Source organism: Botryllus schlosseri, chromosome 16, assembly GCF_051294905.1.
Source record: "Botryllus schlosseri isolate E-star chromosome 16, Bs_hap1, whole genome shotgun sequence".
Taxonomy (NCBI): domain Eukaryota; kingdom Metazoa; phylum Chordata; class Ascidiacea; order Stolidobranchia; family Styelidae; genus Botryllus; species Botryllus schlosseri.
In genome coordinates this window covers 21344199-21364487 of record NC_137251.1, presented here as the reverse complement: position 1 = coordinate 21364487, position 20289 = coordinate 21344199, and the positions used below count along the sequence as shown (strand labels likewise).

At 40.0% G+C, this 20289-nt stretch overlaps 1 protein-coding gene across 1 annotated transcript in view; it reads right to left on the bottom strand.

The window, feature by feature from the left end:
• LOC145459361 (calreticulin-like) overlaps positions 1-20289 on the bottom strand; it is a 283057-nt gene that overhangs the window by 10441 nt on the left and 252327 nt on the right. The window lies entirely within an intron of this gene.

Below are 20289 nucleotides of genomic sequence, written 5' to 3'. Positions count from 1 at the left end.
CTTTGGAATCAGACACCTACCTTGGCCTAGGCTGTAAAGCAGGATAGGCATGTACATTGAAAGGTAATTAAATGCAGTAATGCATTTTCAGTTTATTTCAGTATAGCACTATCGCCATCATCGTCTATCAATGCTATAATAAGCGATAGAATCTATATAAGTTCGTGGGCAATTTGTGCATGCTTTTGAGTTAGCTGGGAAATGAGATCCAAAGGTAAGCTTGATACCTTTAAATTCGTTATAAGTATAGCCTTACTCCAGTGTTTTCATCCGGCTCCACACGTACTCTGAAGTTTGAAATGCGCGCGGCTCCGACATCCAAAAAGGTTGGGAACCACTGGTCTTGACCGTGTAGCATGAACATGACTTAAGATGTCTAATTATTAATTTCCTTCCCTTAATCTACGAAGAAACCGCTTCCATCATCCCCACCGCTAAATCGTAAATCGTATAACGTGGATTAGGAGAAGATCCCAATTGGATATTGATATATGCAAGTTCCAATAATATTTACAACATTCATTCGTGAATTTCAAAACGTCCCCGACATTCACGTGACTATATGAGTCAACGAATTCGCATTGAAAACTTACTTTTCACAACATGAATACTCGCGATTTCGGTGCATGGAAAAGGTGATCGATGAGTCTCGGGTGCAAATGGTTCGCACGCTCACACTATATGTTTTTCGAAAGTAGTTACACAATTACGTAATAACTATTCAACGCTTGAAATAAAAATATTTTGTTTTTAAGGCATTTTTTTAAACCCTATAGTTGCAGGTAACGAGGCCAGATCAAAAGTCGAATTGTGACGGTTGTGGCAGCACGTCGTGTGCAATGGCGTACAGGGTTCTAAATCGAAACCCCGTCTTTCTGAATTGCCAATTCAATTCTGAGAGGTATCATGCAGTTGTGATTCGACTGGACATCAATACGATGACAACTTTCAAAGTGTTTGAACCGGTTTCTGAAATGGAACAGCAGACGTAACATTACTGATATGCAACACATATTCATTATAATATTTTCGTTTTGTATGAAAATTATATTTTAATAGTTTGTTTACCAGTTTAACACTTAAAGTTCAATATGTACACCAACAGTGGCCAGGGTTTTGGAGCCGAAGCCGGAGCCAGGAGCCGGAGCCCCGGAGCCGTGCATTTTCAGCGGATCCGGAGCTGGAGCCGGTTCTATGACCAAGCTCCGGCTCCGATGTATTTCATAAGATGCTATGCTTTTACTGCTGACTAAATTCACATAATTTTACGATAATCGTTAAAAAAATTGAGAATTGTTGACTCGTTGGCACCACCTTTTCTAGCTAACCAGTAACCATGTTTAATTGTTTATACACATGCGCCAAACCTGGATAGGCTGGATTTACCGCGCTTACTTAATTACTGTATTATAGATTACCCTCAAATTCGTAATCAGCAAAACATTGCTGGCCAATTGTGTTGTTCGAAAAATAATGAAAACTCTGCATGTCACAAAACGAGATTGATGCTTATATTATGTGAGACAAGCAATATTGGCCTACCTAATTAGTTTTGAGACGAATATATAAGCGACGTCATAGGATATTACCAGAAGTGGTCAAAGTAGTCAAGAAAGCTACTCAAGTAGAAGTAGAAGTAGCGACGAAAAATCTACTCAAGTACGATTAGAATTAATTCTTCCATAAGCCACGGCATTGCTGCACATGTTGATTTGGAGGCGCTTGGGGTTCCGCGAAGGCTTGCAAATTAGCTTAAGTGTTTTGCAGAATAAGAACCACTGTCTTGGTTACAACAACGTAAGCCCTATTTAGTAGGGCGGCACACTGTCCTGGCGACCAGGCGGCCTGAAAATGTGCACATCAACTACATAGCACGGCCGTTACAAAGAATATATTGACCGCTCGTGGAAACGTAGGCTATTACTGGTCACTGGTCACTCTTTACACATATATCACGCGATGCACGTTGCAAAATTCTGGAAAATGATACTTATGGGTTCGCATGTCAAACGACGAGCAGCCCAAAAGATGGATAAGAGATTTCGAAAAAAATGAATACGTGGTGCCGAGTGCCTTGGCGTGATTAGTGCTAACATTTTCAACCACAAAAAAGATATAATATATTCATTTGTTCATGTTTTCCTATGATCCTACTATGAATTCGAATATACCGCCATGCAACCATTGGCCAGCACTAACATAGGTCACGGGTTTTTAAACTTCAGGTTTTGTCGGCGGTATCGCGTACCAACAAAATTTCAGAAGTCGATCAGTAAAAGGAAATAAGGTTATTACGCCAATCTCTACTTTATTTCGGCTACTCTATGCATAAAATAAGCCAACTGACGATTAGAGAAAGTTACAGTTCCACTTACGACGGCATTGCCGAAGGAAAATAATCTGGTTGTGTAATAGCTTCTCGTGAAGTGGTAGCTCAACTTTGCCATTCGCGGATATCCTAAATCTATAGTTTACGGACTTCGGTTAAGAGCCCCACGCATCGAAAATATAACGAATATTGTCTGGGGCGAGAAACCGTTATCGACAATGTCATGCAATATAGATATATGGTGACGTTACATGCTTATAACATCACACTTTCAAAAAATTTGTTCTCTCATGATGCAGTCTAATCGCAATCATTGTATTATTTTCGATATGTAGGCTATTCAAGGCCCGTAATTCTCGACTCCTATAGTTACTTTTCCATATATTCGAAATGACCGCGCGACTACATACAGAGAGATGTAGTAGGCTAACCGTTTTTTAATCGTAATCGATCACATTGATACAGTGTAATCTAGGGTTGCCATATTTTTGTGAAGCAAATTCCGGACACTCTTAAGCGCCCACTAGCGAATTTTAAAATGAGATGTAACACATTGACCGTCAATATGACGTCACACTAGCAAAGCATTGCCCATCGACAGTATACACCGGAATGAAGTAGAACATAGGTCGTGAATTGGGCCATCTGTAATGTGAGCTCTGGTGATTGCTACTTGCTAGGGTTTGCAATAGATTCCTCCACGGGCCGGATGAAATCATCTATGGCGGGCCGTGTCTGGCCTGTAAGGATTGTGTTTGACAGCCCTGTTATACAGTTAGGTCGGTGCGGCTATCTGTTTATGTGTTTTAATCAGGTCCGAAACAGCATTTTTCTCCCCCCCCCCCTTCCGCCCAAAAAGCACTGATCTTGGGCCCGCCGTAACTTGTTGGGCACTTACTATATGCATTTGGCTGTTGAATTTTATGTATGAATTCTGTCAATAATGTTGATTCTTCGGTATATTAGGCAGTGTTGGGATCAAGTCACTACCTTCGAGTCACGAGTCATTTCGAGTCAATGCACATTTTGACTCGAGTCAAGTCAAGTCAATCGATTTTCCAAGGTGACTCGAGTCAAGTAAAGTCACTCAATTTTTGGAGGTGACTCGAGTCAAGTCGAGTCAAGTCAAGTCAAGTCACGAGTCAAGTCACAATTCAAGTCGAATTGCCTTTTGAGGTATGAAGCATGATTACGTCATTGTATTTTGCTAGTAGTCTGAAATACAGATTAAGTGGTCATTGATTTTGAACCGATGAAGGGATATAGAGTTAAATATACACGCAAGTGAGGCGCTGTATCGCTCACATATATATGTAGAACTAATAAACTACGTAAGTAATTGCACAGCCTCAGTTTATAGTTACCAGCCAAAATAGAGAATAGAGAAAGAATTGATAAGATGTAATAAGACAACGTCGGCTGTAAGCTTCGATCACGTCGTTTGCGATCCATGTATTTGTGAGAGAACAATGGAGGCTCATTAAAACGCACGACCTTTGAATGATTGGTCGCTCTCACGGGTTACACCATCGTTGCGCGAGCAATCCGAACATATGCATTGTTTTTATCGACACCGATTACTTGATGACTTGAAATTGACTCGTGAATTTTGCTCCGAGTCACGAGTCAATCCACATTTCTGATACGCCGAGTCAAGTCAAGTCAAGTCATTTTAGCAAAGTGACTCGAGTCAAGTCAAGTCATACGAAAAAGTGACTCGAGTCTGACTCGAGTCTGACTCGAGTCAAGTCATGACTCGAGTCATCCCAACACTGATATTAGGCTACTATAAAATGCACCAGCAAGTTGCACATCCGGTGATTTCCAACCTTTTATGCTCGCCACCTCATTTCCTACTTGAAAATGTTCCGTGGCAAAGCTCAAAACTTGATAAATAATGCTGTTTTTGTTGATTTACGAAAAACGTTTGAGCCTTCAAAATTCCGGACATTCAGGCATATTTCAGAAATTCCTCCCGGACGCAGATTTTTCAGTGAAATTCCGGACATGTCCGGGAAATTCCGGACGTATGGCAACCCTAGTGTAATCGCCCCGTGCTTATGGTTGAATTCGGTCAATGGGATTGGAATTGCATATAGGCCTATTACTGTCGAATTTTAAGCTACTAGCCCACGTGCTCAAATTTACCGTTAGTACTGACGGAATTGGTGTATTTGAAAATTTAGGGTTCATCCTATACGTCTGCGGGAGGGGCCGTTCCTATCAATTACTTTGTTGTGTGGTTATCCGTGACCTTCCGCCGGCTATATAGGGAAGGTGGGGCACAATGGGCCAAATCACATGTGTTGCAATAAATATACTTCGAATTCAGAATTAGGCCTACCAATGAACTGAATTAGGCCTACCAATGAACTTTAGCAAAACGATGGATGGACATAAAACGCATATTTTCAAATCAGAAAGATTTGAAAATACGAAGAAACAACCAAAGGACAGAGCCGTTTCAAAAACATACCTTTTTGCCAAGATTTTTGGCATACACTTCGCAGAGTCGCATGTTAGCCGAAACGTCAGTCGGCGCGGGAATGGCCGACGCCGAAATGTTTATCTCTATAAAATATTTTTTTCTCATGGAGGGCACCCGAGACACATGTTAATATCAAGACAGCTAGCGACAATGAATCGCACGGAGAAATTTGAAAAAAAGTTATATAACTATTCAAAAAAATACTCTATAATTTATGAATTAATTTTGGCCCTCTCGAATTCGGAGGTTTGGGGGCGGCAACTACGGCCCTGACTAGACCTAATTAAAAATCCGAAAACCATATATTTTGTTCGCTTGCCAGTCAAATCCATCACACAAAAGCTGATATGTAGGGTGTAGAGCTGAAAGCCTGCAATCGGATTTTGTCGAGTCTGTATATGGCGATGGACATAGGCGCCAACTTTTTTTTTTACGAGGTGGCGAAGTCTTTGTGACGTCATAACTGTTCCATATAGATGGCGTCATCGTCCCACTAAAACGCACTTTTATTACTACATGCCGCTGGTGTACGTGCAGCGTTAAACCATTCGCGTGACGTTTTAATATCGGCCCTGCAGGCTGGAGCCTGCACTCAATAATATCAAACCATACAGTCGAGTTATTAAATGCGGAATCGTAAAACGGTACGATCATTCGAAAGTGTAACTCCGGCCTGCGCTATCAGTCCGTCCGAATGCATCGAACAAAAATAAGAATTTAGGCTACGTCACTGAGAATCTGGAATTGCATCAATTGATGTCATTCACGCCCAACGCGCCTCGCGAGTAATGAAATACACTACGCACTGGCCTGCCAAGTAGCATACGACAACTCTCGAATATCTCAAGCAGACAATAATGATGATTACCGGCGCGAATTCGCGCAGCCAATCAGTAATTGTCTCCTGCGGTTTCTTGCTTCGCGTTGACCAACTCGCATCGCGGCAATTATTTGCAGAATAAAAGAGCTCCGCGGCATTAATGCATTTCCCGATTTACGTTCGCGGAGCATTTCGGGAGTAGGCCTACATCGGTCAATTCGTAAATTTAATTTGCATGTCGACGTCGACGACCGCTAACACACGATAATTGAATTACGTGCAGACGGCCGCACAAATTTCCTTCTACGGCCGCAGGTTGGCCATCCCTGGGCTAGAATTAATTCCACTTCCGGGCGCATACCGAGATCTCGTCAATAGAAATCCACTTTCTACCTAATGCCTAATAGTTTAATATTCGATATTGTTGTTCTCGATACGAGTACATCCTGCAATCAAGTTTACCGTAATGTAGAAGGTTCCATGTTTAAACGAATCGAATAAAATCAGAATTTGTGCCACCCAGAATCTTGTGATGTACCAATATTTGATAATGGCATGGCCTACTGCACGTTAATAATGAAAAGAAGACTGAAAAATGACTTCTGTTCGACAATTGTGGAGTACGAATGTATCAGGTAGATAACAAGAAATATGGATGATGGCAAATGAGAAAGCGTGTATTCTAATCAGTATCGCCACGAATGGGTTTTGAGTCTGACACCATATTGAGTAGCTTTCGTCGCGACAATTGTTTTCTCATTATATCGGTATTGAAGCTGTATTGATGCGTTTCCAGAATAATGTCACTGGCAAAACCATGTTAGAGAAACGAATCTGCGCAGAATTGAATTCCAATTTGCCGACACACACCCTCATATTTCGGGCTCCGATTACCAAGACTATCACGAAGCTAGCTAGCTCACGAATGGTTCTGTAAACGAATATGGGCGCACATAATTTAGATTTCAGAAAAGCAGAACGTCTATTTGGGCGCCTTATCGGGAGAGGAGATCTAGGATGTAGGGATGGTGTGAACGTGAGGTTCACGTTCGCGTTCTGTGTGTGAACCTCGGAAATTTAGAGGTTCGCGTTCCCAACAGAACCTTGGCAGGTTCTGCACTGCAAACCCTTTTCATATATTACAATTTTCACTTCATTATAACATCTTTCTTTGGTTCAAATTTATTGCATTTCAATTGTGGGCCACTCTATGCATGGCGCTGGCAGCATTATAAATCAACACTAAACGAGCATGCACCTTGACAATCTCAAAAATTTTACTTACTTTGTTACAAACGTTTGCTCGGAATATCCAGCTTTCCATTTGTAAATATTTAGTGACTCTCTGCTGTGAGTTTGACCCGCAATCACCCAACATCACGAGCGAAATACGTAGTCAGTGAATGATCTTGTTCAATGTTCAACCAATCAATGAGATGATATCGTTTTCTGATGCAAAAAATCTAGCAGGTGTTATGGGGTCAATCTTTACTTCATCATAACCTAATCCGTGCGATTGAGGTGTTGACTACTGCTATAACTCGTTAATGGGGTCGAAATTGTTGGCAAAGCGACGAAAGATATTGATTTTAAAGGGAGTATTATGTCCTTTGATTGCTCAGTTGATACATTTAGCGACGTTTAAGACGCCAATATGTATTTCGGCATCGTGGCATTATGTGGCCCGAGTCGTCGCTACGTATCGCGAGCATTAATATAGGCTATCACTTCATTGAAAAATAGGATTTGAATTAGCAGTATGACGTAACGTGACGTCATGAGGTTCACGTTCGTGTTCATACAGAACCTTTGAAAAAGGTTCGCGTTCACACGAACCTGAACCTTTCAGAGGAACCTGAACCTTTCAAACCAGCGAGGGTTTGGAGCCAAAGCACGCTATGCCCGAGACGCGATAGTTAGGCCAGCAATGATATCGTGCACACCAGGCCGAAGCCGCCAATGCAGATGCGATTGCGCATGCGCAGGCAAGCGATGATATCGTGTGAACTGGGCCTATTGCAGATGCGATTGTTCGAGACGCGAATAATCAGGCTGTGATTGCCACGCGCACGGGAACGAATGACCTAATTTCGCGGCCATCTCAGCGGGATATCATCACAGACTCTACTCGCTAATTGACAACACGTTTCTCCAGGGTTGTAATGACTCGAGTCATGACTCGACTCGAGTCAGACTCGAGTCACGATTTTTTTAAGACTCGACTTGACTCGAGTCATTTTCTTGAAATGGGAAAATGACTCGACTCGACTCGAGTCAATATTTGGATTGACTCGACTTGTACTCGAGTCATTACGCATGACTCGACCCAAGTCATTGACTCGGCTAATTTTATATGACTTGAAGATGAAGAAATTTGCGAATCGTAATGGCTAGATCAACGCATCCGACGAATTCTGCCGACATCGCTATTTGTCACCACTGCTTTCGTTGCACTTGTCTGATATCAGACATGCCACCGTAAAAACAACAGAAAATGATACATAGTAGCAATAATGCATTGTACAAAATCGTCCAGTGATGAAGAGGTAATAGATCCTCCGCAATTAAAGTACTCAAGACTTTTCAATTATACAAGCAAACAATTGAAGCAAAGTTCAATTAGAGCCAATGAAATGACTCAGATGGTCAAGAGACTGATAAGCTCATGTGTAGATTTGAAGGCGATGATTCTTTGCATTTTTGGGCGACTAGAAAGAATGAGTATTCAATGCTCTTCAGTGTGGTTCCAAAATGCTTGTCAATTCCTGCATCTAGTGCACTATAGTGGAACGTGTATTCAGTAGATGTGGATTCATTCTACGGCCATGCCGCTTTGACATATCTGAGGATCTCCTTTCCACATTAGTATTTTTGAGGTGTAACTCATTGATTTGATCTGCTGTCTGTGAAAACACACAATGCCCCTCGTCCATTTGACGTTTTGTTAGGTATGTGCATTGTGCACGTGAGTATAATAATGAATGGCTAATGTTGTGTGATGTTTGTACAATATGGCTGCTCTAAAATAACTTATTTTTTATTTTACTGGGTGGTTACTTGATAAAATTGTTATGTTGCATAAAAGGAACACTGAATCTGGCTTAATTTGAAAAAAGTGGAATCAATGATGTGAGAGGAGAATATTTTGGATTTGAAAATAAATGGAGTATTTTAGTGAGAAATTCTTTCTTATAATATAATTACATAGTAGTAAGCCGACTATTTTTTCATATCCAAAACATTCTACTCTAATAACTTCACTTTTTCTAGTTGGAATTGAGTCAAATTTGCTATGAATCATATTTTTACACAATGTAACAATATCATGAGATAGCCGGTAAAATTCTAAAATCTCTATTTGTAATTGGTCTAAAATTTTCTTTCATAGCATTGCTTTCTATACTGGTTGGAATTGAGCCAAATTTGATTTTTAGGCAATCTAGCAATTTTAAGAAGTAGCCAGAAAATTTGAAAAAATGTTTTTGAACAGCCCCATTGTACAATTATTTATCCAATGCTATAACTGCGATGTAGTCTGTAATGCAATTGGGAAAACCTTTAGTATAATCAAAAGGTATCTGTTCTGTTGTCACTGCACAATGCACATAGTTGCATGCACGCTTTTACAGCATGCTGGCCTGTTGTAAATACCTCTACATAAACATGCATCTATATTGATTCTCTATCAACTAGTATCTTGACGTGAATTTGTTGGTTCTGTATCAGATAGTATGTAGACGTGAATTCGTTGGTTCTCTATCAGCTATTCGTGAGCTATCGTCGATGTGCTCATAACAAAAACTGAATGCTTGTATTGGTGATGTATCAGACTGACAAGAGAGATATTTGATTTTAAGTTCTAAGATTAGTAAAGTTATATTTACCATCGGTAAATGAAGCAAGGACCTGTCCGTTATCTGCCTAAATAAACACGTGCCAAGACTCTGATAGGGACAAAATGAGCATGTTTCGCGAACAAGGAATTCGATAGCACCCAAGCAGGATTGAAAACATGAGTTGAACATGACTTCAATACTGTGACTTGGACTCGACTCGAGTCATAACACCATGACTCGGACTTGACCCTTTAAACGGTGACTTGGACTCGGACTCGAGTCTGTGATGAATTGAAAATGACTCGACTCGACTCGAGTCAAAACCACAAAAGTATGATTGACTCGTGACTCGGAACCATGTGACTTGGTTACAACCCTGCGTTTCTCGCAAATCGGCCGCGTGGAAAACTGATGACACAATTATTGAATTGCAACTGAATATTAGAGTTAGAATGATCATTTCAAAATGACAGGGTTTCGCGTTTCAAATAGGGAAGTTCGACCCCCGAAACCACCGTGGCTACGAGCCTGGCACACGCGTGTATCGGAATCGAAGACGTCTCTAACGAGGTCGCATCGATTCGCCTGATTACTAAGTAGTAAGTACTGGTCAAAAATCCCTTGGGCGTTTGAGCATTTTCTACGAGGTGGCAGCCACGTCGGGGCCTATGGCGATGGACATTGCACATTTAATGCATCTTTATACCGACGAATGTCATATCAGTTAGCTAAATTCTATATTGGAACGCAAGGCCGAAGACTCGACGAGATACACGCAAAAAGAAACCATTATTTTCCCCATCTCATTAGGACGATAATTCGATAGGCCTACCAGATGTGGTCCTTACAAGTAACACGTCTTAAATTTATACTCGCGATTACAAGTAACAATTTCCATAACTATATTCAAGCAAATTACGAAAGTATTAACGTAGCCTACGTAGGGTTGCATTTAAAACAAATGGTTGTTAAAAACACTTTGTTTAAACATGTTTTATACAGTGTTAAACAAGAGCCTTTAAAATGGGTCCTTTTCAAGTTGTAAAATCATGCCAAAATCGTGTAAATACTTTCCAAAAAACATGTTGTATGAGCCTACGAACGACGATTACCACCCGATCTCTAGCCGACGTATACGATTTGGGATGGCTGGAACCAGGGTTAATGACTCGAGTCATGACTCGACTCGAGTCACGATTTTCTGATGACTCGACTTGCCTCGAGTCATTTTCTCAAAATACCGAAATGACTCGACTCGAGTCAATCTGTGTATTGACTCGACTTGGACTCGAGTCATTGCGCATGACTCGAACCAAGTCATATGACTCGAGACTCAGCCGGCCAAGACCCACATTTCATTGTAGATTCGAAGAGAAATAAAGTAAGTAAAGTAACCACACTCTTGGGATTTCGTCTATTGGTACTGGTACTTGAAAATGCGACCAAAAACTGAGGAAAATTAGTGTATTATATATTCGAACCATTCGATATCACCAAACAGAGCTATAAAAAGTGGGTTTAACAAAACTTTAACTGGAAACTGAGCAGTCAACACAATGACTTGAACACGGACTCGAGTCATAATACCATGACTTGCACTCGACCCTCTGCTCGATGACTTGGACTCGGACTTGACTCGGTGGTGAAGTAAAAATGACTAGAGTCAAACTATAAAAGTGAGATTGACTTGTGACTCGGAGCCATGTGACTTGGTTACAACCCTGGCTGGAACCCTCAAAATAGTAGGTTCAACAGCTATAGTACGTAGATATTTCGTGAAAGGAGCTATATGTACCCTATATTTTCAATTGTTAATCCACAATGACGTCACAACTGGATATTCGTGACGTCATGGCTTAAAAACAAAGCCTTGTTTTAAACATGTTAGTGTTAAGTTGATTTTTTATATGCAACCCTACAAGTAAGTAGTTTTTGACAAGGCGTTGCATACCTTCGGTAGCAAATCGACGATGTGGGCTATTTTCGAAATCGCGAGATGTATCTTCGAGACGAACGCAAAAACTGACTATTTGGAGCCTATCCGAAAATTTATTACATTACCAACTTACCAATATCTACCGGAGCTCTTTCACAAGTGCTCCCCAGAGAATTCCGCTCTTAGAAGTGATGCAAACATATCCTATAACTACTTCATACTTTTCGAAATCCAATTCGTCAAAATTGAGTAGTTCCGCCTCAAAACTGTTTTCGCGGCGACATGATAATAATCACAATTTGCAGCGTCCTGTACTTATTATTGTAGATGTTTCGTAATGTCTTGGGAATTGCTACAATTATTATTTGAGTAAATTACAGTTGTTTTGGGATATATATTTCGGTTGAGAGAAATTAAGATTTGTCTTTAAGACAAATTGTTTAGCACCGATACTTGAAGAACATAACCATAAACTCCATTTGTCCTGTTTTAATCAACACGTTAAGAGTGAGAAAAATGAGGCCTGCCGTATATCATGAATGCGGGAGTTTCGATATCATCCAAGAGTTCCAGAGAAGTGAATTGAACCTTCTTTGATCTCAATAATTATGTGAACTCTATCATTTGGACGCTTTATGTCAGACCGACCCGTTGAACCCTGACTTCGGACCATACTTGACTCGGTGGTGAAGTGAAAATGACTCGAGTCAAAACTATAGTAGTAAAATTGGCTTGTGACTTGGTCACAACCCTGGCTACACCCCTGCAGAGTGTACACTGTATAGTACACCCTTGAAAAAATTTTGGTAGAGCCGGTTGAGCACTGATATAGAATGTCACGACTCGAGTCAATACACAAATGGACTCAAGTTGAGACGAGTTTTTTTATATTGATAAGAAAACGACTCAAGTCACTGAAAAATTGCGACTCGAGTCGAGACAATCTTGGCTTTGCCATGGTTGGCCAGTACACATGTACCTAACTAAAATAAAATAAAGTAGTTCACACCTTGAAGCTGGTGTAATTTAGCAGATGTTCTCAAAGTTACTACATTGTAAAATCGGAACTTTCTAAGCGTAAGCCTACTTTGTCTTGCTGTATTACTATGGACAGGATAAACAGCAGGTCTGATTCTATACTGATTTACCGCAATATATGCTTGAATTTAGAAACACATTTTATTATGGAAAAGAGTGACAAGACCAATCCTGCTAATTAATGTTCGTGGTGTGACAAACTAGAATAAGCTCCAATATGCAAGAAACTGGATTTTAGTAAACTGAAAATTGGGCTTGACTGTGCGTCTCAAGGAAGGTTCTTTGGCATCAACAATCTGCTTCAAACCGCCTCATGATATCGATGTTTCTTCACCCTCATTGACATCTTCACAAAGGGCTATATTGTCGCTCGTCAGTGCGGTATGAGTTACGATAAATCCGGGCCTTCACCCCCAGGAACCAACATAGTAATGTTATTCCCATTCAGTAGAATTTGTTCGAGTCTTGTAATTTTTCTTCCTTCGGCAGTTGTTTCGTATTCTGTGACATCCTCCAAGACCATATTCACAAAATCGTCAAATCCCAGTAACGTGCCAACGATCTCTTTTTCACTTTTCATTATGATGTGAATCTTCGACCCAATACATTTGTCCACTAATTCGAGCGGTAACAGTTGGGAAGTCATTGTTAGGATTATGGAATATTGAAGAACTCTGTGAATACAAATCGAAAAGATATCGTAGTAATTATTATTGAAAATACAAAAAACAACAACGCCGGGTTGGAATAATGATACGTTTTGTGCAATATATTTGGTGTGACAACACGGACACGGTTATCAGTATCAAACATTGTGTGCGGTGAGTAGAAATTCTGGTGTGCACGAGACATCGATTCAATACTGGGAAAAGTGAAATGACTCGGAATTTCAAATTGGCAGTCGGAGCAAGATGCATTCCGATTCCAAAATATGGGAATGCTGATAAGAGCAGTGTTAGTGTTGGGTATTTGTCCATTTCGGCAACTATACAGAATAATATTTGTGACCTCTGTTAACAATACTTTATGTGGACTGGCGGAGAGCTGCAAACAAAACAGCATGTTCGATCAGTCAGCATAGCACTGACGGCAGTGTTGTGATTGTGACAATATGATCATTTTGTAACAACAATCATTAATCGCAATATACATGATACAGTATGGAAGATTCACTGTATTTGAACTATAACAGCCAGTTAAAAATCAGTCATACAACCAACAGGTATTCCATTCCAGTTTTATCAGAAGAAATGATGGCCGATGGGCTTCCCTCTGCGATTCTTAACAAAAAATCGTTGGCTATATAGGATAAGTTTTCAAGTCACATGAGATATAGCTAACTAGATAATTCTCAGCTTTTCCAAATTACAGTACAGAATTAGAATTATTCAATTATATTTTTCCGAATCAGAACAGAATTAGAATGATTGAATTCACACACACAAACTACCACCGTGATTCTATCAAGCGGTGCGCATCTCGTATTCCCAATGTTGTCTCCAGCGGAGACAATTGAAGCGTAGCCATTTTGTCTCCTTGGCTACCTAGTCGTCGGAAATTTTACCTGGGCGCTTATGGGTTTACGCATTGTACCTTCATAAAACGGACTAATAATCAGGTACTGTTAGTTATCAGCCGTCCATCTTTTGATATTGCGTTTATACTAAACCATTTATTACTATAACTTACAGATTATAACATCGGGAATTCTGGGAATAGAATAAGAAGTACGATAGAAACAGGAGATAACTCAGATGGCAGAACAGCAGTTAGCTATAGAAGTAAGATTCACAACTCTGAACTAATATCACTGATCACTGGGTGATCCTTTTAAATTTTTTATCCATATGCATTTTCACATCCATGTACAGTTGATTCCAAGATAATGTCGATGGTGGGGGGGGGGGGGGGGGATCAGTCGGTCAGGTGTGCTGTGCTTATAAGTTATAAGCCTATGGCTGTACAAAACGTTTGAAGGCAGTATCGAGTTTGTGAGGAGTTATAGCGAGGATGAGGAAATGCAGTGTAAGCGGCGATATCCACTTTTTATCTGTGAAATTTTAGCATTTATAAGGGAGAAAATTTTTCATCTAACACTTTGCTTGAAGCCAGCTTGACACTTTGAAAAATTTTATATTTACAGATACATGAACAGACGATTGTATTATGCATTAGTTTGCAGCTGAAGGAATGCTTAAGAACACCTGATTATTACTATGGTATGTGTTCAGTTTCCCTTGGAAGCAATGATGCTCTAAAGAACGAATGGATTAGAGACATCAAGAGAGAAAATTGGAAGCCCTCAAATATTAAAGGATCTGCTCCAAAGTCCAAAGAATGGAAAGAGCTGTGAAACAATGGAATGAGCAAGAAAGAGCCGCGGAATAGAGACTAACACCGAAAGGAACTGTGACATCGAGCAGACGAGCACTAGGCCAAGGTGGATGCCAGTTTGAGAAACTGCAACTGGTCGTTCGGCATGCTCCTATCTGTGTGTGTCTTGTTCAGATGAAAATATAATCTGACGATTTTTGATTTATTTTCACCAGCGGCCTGACTTTTCCGTGCTTAGTAGCAATTTGGTCGAAAAGCTGTCACAGACCCAATGAAATCGTCTCGAGACCGTCACTTAAATAGGGGGTGGAATTTCTACGGAAATCATTAATGTATAATTATTAGGGCGTGTTTTGACATGTCAAAATTGTAGCGTTAGGTCAAAATTTGTCAAAATTTTTTCGACGTCTGCATTTCGTTTGTATCGTCGATTTTGCACTGTCGGTGTACTCATCATTTGATATTTTACAGCTTGCAGCCTATTTTATAGGCCTAGCGTTGTAAACGTCTAATTGTCTGCTCATTGTGAATCGTAAACGGTCAAATAAAACAAATAGGTAGACATGGTGTTATGGTCAACGTACCGCAATATCCTAACTGAAGAAAGACTTCTTGGACATTGCATCATTCTTACATTAAGAAGCGCACGATGAAAAATTGTGATGTAGACAACATTGTCAGAATAAAGCAACACTGTGAGTCACCAGCAGTGTACGCACAACTTGAGTGTTGTCAGCCAACAACTGCTGCTGTTAAACGTCTTTGGCAAGCTTCTTAGTAAGGACATGCACTTTCTACCCAAGAATGTAGGGAAGTATCTCTCGTTGTACTACAACATCTTTTAATTATTTCTACCATAATACATATTGTAACCACTGGAATTCTTCATAGGGCCAGATTTCGTTAAAATATTGTTTTTTTTTCATGTAAAAAGTTGCCTGTTTCTAAGCCAAAAACGGTTTTTTCAGGCCAAACTGCGTCGTTAGGACAGTCAGTTCCAGCCGGAAATGAAGATTGAGTGGTACAATTTTAACATTATGTGGGAAAACACCTAATTTGCATACGTTAGGTCAAAATTTGGTCAAGTTTCAATTTGGTCAGCCCTATTAATTATACATACATACATCTAGCCAAAAATCGCCAAAAGAAAATACTATTGTACAGAACTAGTTCCATATATTTCAACAGTTCTACCATAAAAATCTTAAAACCTCGTATACCCAGTGTGTCTTCCGATACAACCCTAAAGCCAGATTTCACCCAAAAGATTTCAATGTTGACAATCGGCAACTATATCAGCTCCACCAGGAATTATTTCAGTAGCATCAATGTCAACATGTTTCTTTCTTGGCTAGTTCTGTTTTACATGCAAGTGTTCAGCATTCCTGACACTCAAGCAATTACATGAATTAGTTTTGTTGTTCTGTTCCTGATATTTTGGTTTTACAGTGTACCGTATTCAATGACAAGCCTATTTGGTCATCTCAATCGGCAAGAAACTAATTATCCTTCTTTATTTCGGTGTCACAAAAGACTGGCATATTTCCGGCAACGTTGAAAACTATTTATGAATTGCCCAGTTGAACCATACTCTTTCTATACTATGTGGATCGCTAAAATAAAAATACCGTACATCACAATGATCTCGTTGATATATTTCTGGTGCATAGAACCGTATAGTCATAGTGCAATTACAGTTTAATAACCATGGCAAAATCATGGACAGGGCAGAAGCAGTTTAGGTTTCGATAACTTCTTTGAGACATCGAGAGCAAACTTGATGTGTTCCTGCACTCGCAAGCAAACATCACCGAAGTCGATTAACATCACTGCTACTCAAGACTGCTTCACGTTGAGTTTGATGTAGTCAGAAGCTAATCGTTGAAATATTCACGTCGGAATGTCGTCGCAATGCAGTATCCCTTGAAGTTACACACGAGTCTTCGCCGTTTTAGATCCATCTATGGATACAGAAGTCGCAAATGCAATCCATGGCGTCATTCCAGGCTGACATACCTATTAGAAAGGGTAAACTATAGTTCATTAATATGGTCTGTGTTAGTTTTGTGATAAAACATACTTATTCCAGACGAAAACCCCTCGAAAAGCGTAAAAACACGGAAAATCCCAGTAGTTCACCATAAGCACCAGTGCGCAAGTAGGTAGCCAGAGCTGTTTTTCAATTTTCTCCGCCGTCACGGTAAGTTGCGCACTCCAGTGTTTATATAGCTCAGTGGATTCTATTAGAAAAAGTACGCCATATGGGAAGCACTGATTATTACGATGGGAGCATTATATATTTCAGATTGGAAAATTTTCGAATATTATGAAAAGCGGTTGCCAGATAATTTTAACCTGCATTTATGTCGTGTTTAATACATTATAGCCAGAGTTGGAATGGCTTTGTATCCTTTGACGAATACTAGGTATCCTAAACAACATATTAACAGCCGTTTCAAACTTCGGAAGATGCTTGGAGCTGAGAACCATCGAAATATATCGCGGAGGACATAGCGTAGTGGTGACGATAAGCGCCTACCAATCTGGGGACCCGTCGGAGGTTTATCTGGGCCCCTCTTCCCCGCTGTCGCCGTTATTACGGCGAAAAAAGCCTCGACGAAAGAAGTCACTCACAAGGAATGCGCAAGAACTTGTAGAATGCGCCACGACTTCAAAAAAAAGATCAACATCAAAGAGAACTGTGACATCGGGCACTCTAGGCCGAGGTGGATGAGAAATTGAAAGGATCACAACCGCGTGTCGTTCGACATCCTCCTATCTGTTCATTACATGGCATTGTGTCTTATCGCATTGTACATTGTGTGTGGCTTGTTCAGTTGAAAAATATAAGTCAATGATTATATATATAGCCGCATATAACGTCGGAAATTCCCTAATGCACGAATTCAGATTTGTCGGACTTGATGTCGTTTTTAACATATCAGAGTCAAAGAAAGAAGAACTTCTTACCTTGCTATGAATAGAAATGTACTTAAATATCACTTACAAAGTCATATTAATCTTCGGAAACCCTTCCGTAGATGAGAAATATCAAGATATATGTAGCTGCAAATTATATCTGAAATTGCTTAGTACCCGAATCCAGATGTGGTAGGGGGGACTTTTCACCCTTATATGAATAGAAGGGGTCCCTAATAACATTTAAAAATCACTTTCAAACTTCGGAACCATCTTGGAGATCAGAACCATCGAAATATATCCAGGCGCAAGTTATGTCGGAAATTGCGCCTAATACGCGAACTGACATGTGATGTCGTTTTTCACCTATAATAGCATTGGTAGGAAGAACTTTTCACCCATATATCAATAGAAGGGGTCCCAAAGAACATTTGAAAAGCAATTTCATCCTTCGGAACCTGCGTGGAGACGAGAACCATCGAAATATATCCAAGCGATAATTATGTAGGAAATTGCCTAATATGGGAATTCAGATGTGCCAGACGCGATGTAGTTATTAACCTTTAATAGAACTGGTAGGAAGAACTTATCACCCTATTACGAATAGAGGGGGTCCCAAAGAACATTTAAAAAGCAGTTTCATGCTTCGGAACCTGCGTGGAGACAAGAACCATCGGAATATATCCAAGCGTAAATTATGTAGGAAATTGCCTAATACGGGAATTCAGATGTGCCAGACGCGATGTCGATTTTCACCTTTAATAGAATTGGTAGGAAGAACGTTTTCGCCATATATGAATAAAAGGGGTCCCAAAGAACATTTAAAAAGCAGTTTCATCCTTCGGAACCTACGTGGAGACAAGAACCATCGAAATATATCCAAGCGTTAATTATGTAGGAAATTGCCTAATACAGGAATTCAGATGTGCGACACGCGATGGCGATTTTCACCTTCAATAGAACTGGTAGGAAGAACTTTTTCCCCATATATGAATAGAAGGGGTCCCAAAGAACATTTAAAAAGCAGTTTCATCCTTCGGAACCTGCGTGGAGACAAGAACCATCGAAATATATCCAAGCGTAAATTATGTAGGAAATTGCCTAATACGGGAATTCAGATGTGCCATACGTGATGTCGATTTTCACCTTTAATAGAACTGGTAGGAAGAAATTATCACCCTATTATGATTAGAAGGGGTCCCAAAGAACATTTAAAAAGCAGTTTCATCCTTCGGAACCTACGTGGAGACAAGAACCATCGAAATATATCCAAGCGTTAATATGTAGGAAATTGCCAAATATGGGAATTCAGATGTGCCATACGTGATGTCGATTTTCACCTTTAATAGAACTGGTAAGAAGAACTTTTTGCCCATATATGAATAGAAGGGGTCCCAAAGAACATTTAAAAAGCAGTTTCATCCTTCGGAACCTACGTGGAGACAAGAACCATCGAAATATATCCAAGCGTTAATATGTAGAAAATTGCCTAATATGGGAATTCAGATGTGCCATACGTGATGTAGATTTTAACCTTTAATAGAACTGGTAGGAAGAAATTATCACCCTATTATGATTAGAAGGGGTCCCAAAGAACATTTAAAAAGCAGTTTCATCCTTCGGAACCTACGTGGAGACAAGAACCATCAAAATATATCCAAGCGTTAATATGTCGGAAATTGCCTAATATGGGAATTCAGATGTGCCGTACGTGATGTCGATTTTCACCTTTAATAGAACTGGTAGGAAGAACTTTTTCCCCATATATGAATAGAAGGAGTTCCAAGGAACATTTAAAAAGCAGTTTCATTCTTCGGAACCTGCGTGGAGACAAGAACCATCGAAATATATCCAAGCGTTAATTATGTAGGAAATTGCCCAATACGGGAATTCAGATGTGTCATACCTGATGTAGTTTTAAACCTTTAATAGAACTGGTAGGAAAAAATTATCACCCTATTACGAATAGAAGGGGTCCCAAAGAACATTTAAAAAGCAGTTTCATGCTTCGGCACCTGCGTGGAGACGAGAACCATCGAAATATATCCAAGCGTAAATTATGTAGGAAATTGCCTAATACGGGAATTCAGATGTGCCAGACGCGATGTCGATTTTCACCTTTAATAGAATTGGTGGGAAGAACTTTTTCCCCATAAATGAATAGAAGGGCTCCCAAAGAACACTTATAAAGCAGATTCAAGCTTCGGAACCTACGTGGAGACGAGAACCATCGAAATATATCCAAGCGTAAATTATGTAGGAAATTGCCTAATACGGGAATTCAGATGTGCCAGACGCGAAGTCGATTTTCACCTTTAATAGAATTGGTAGGAAGAACGTTTTTGCCATATATGAATAAAAGGGGTCCCAAAGAACATTTAAAAACAGTTTTAAACGTCGCAACCTTTCCGGAGGACCACTCCCCATTTATTGATCGAGGTAGTATACTAAGTCTAAAACTGGTTTCAAACGTCGGACCTTATTTCTGGATCTGGTAACTATCAGCAATCATCTTGATAACGTCCGTGGTGCACAAGGCCGGAAACGGCGGCACGCGCCACTTAAAACTCCTCATTAATATTAATAATA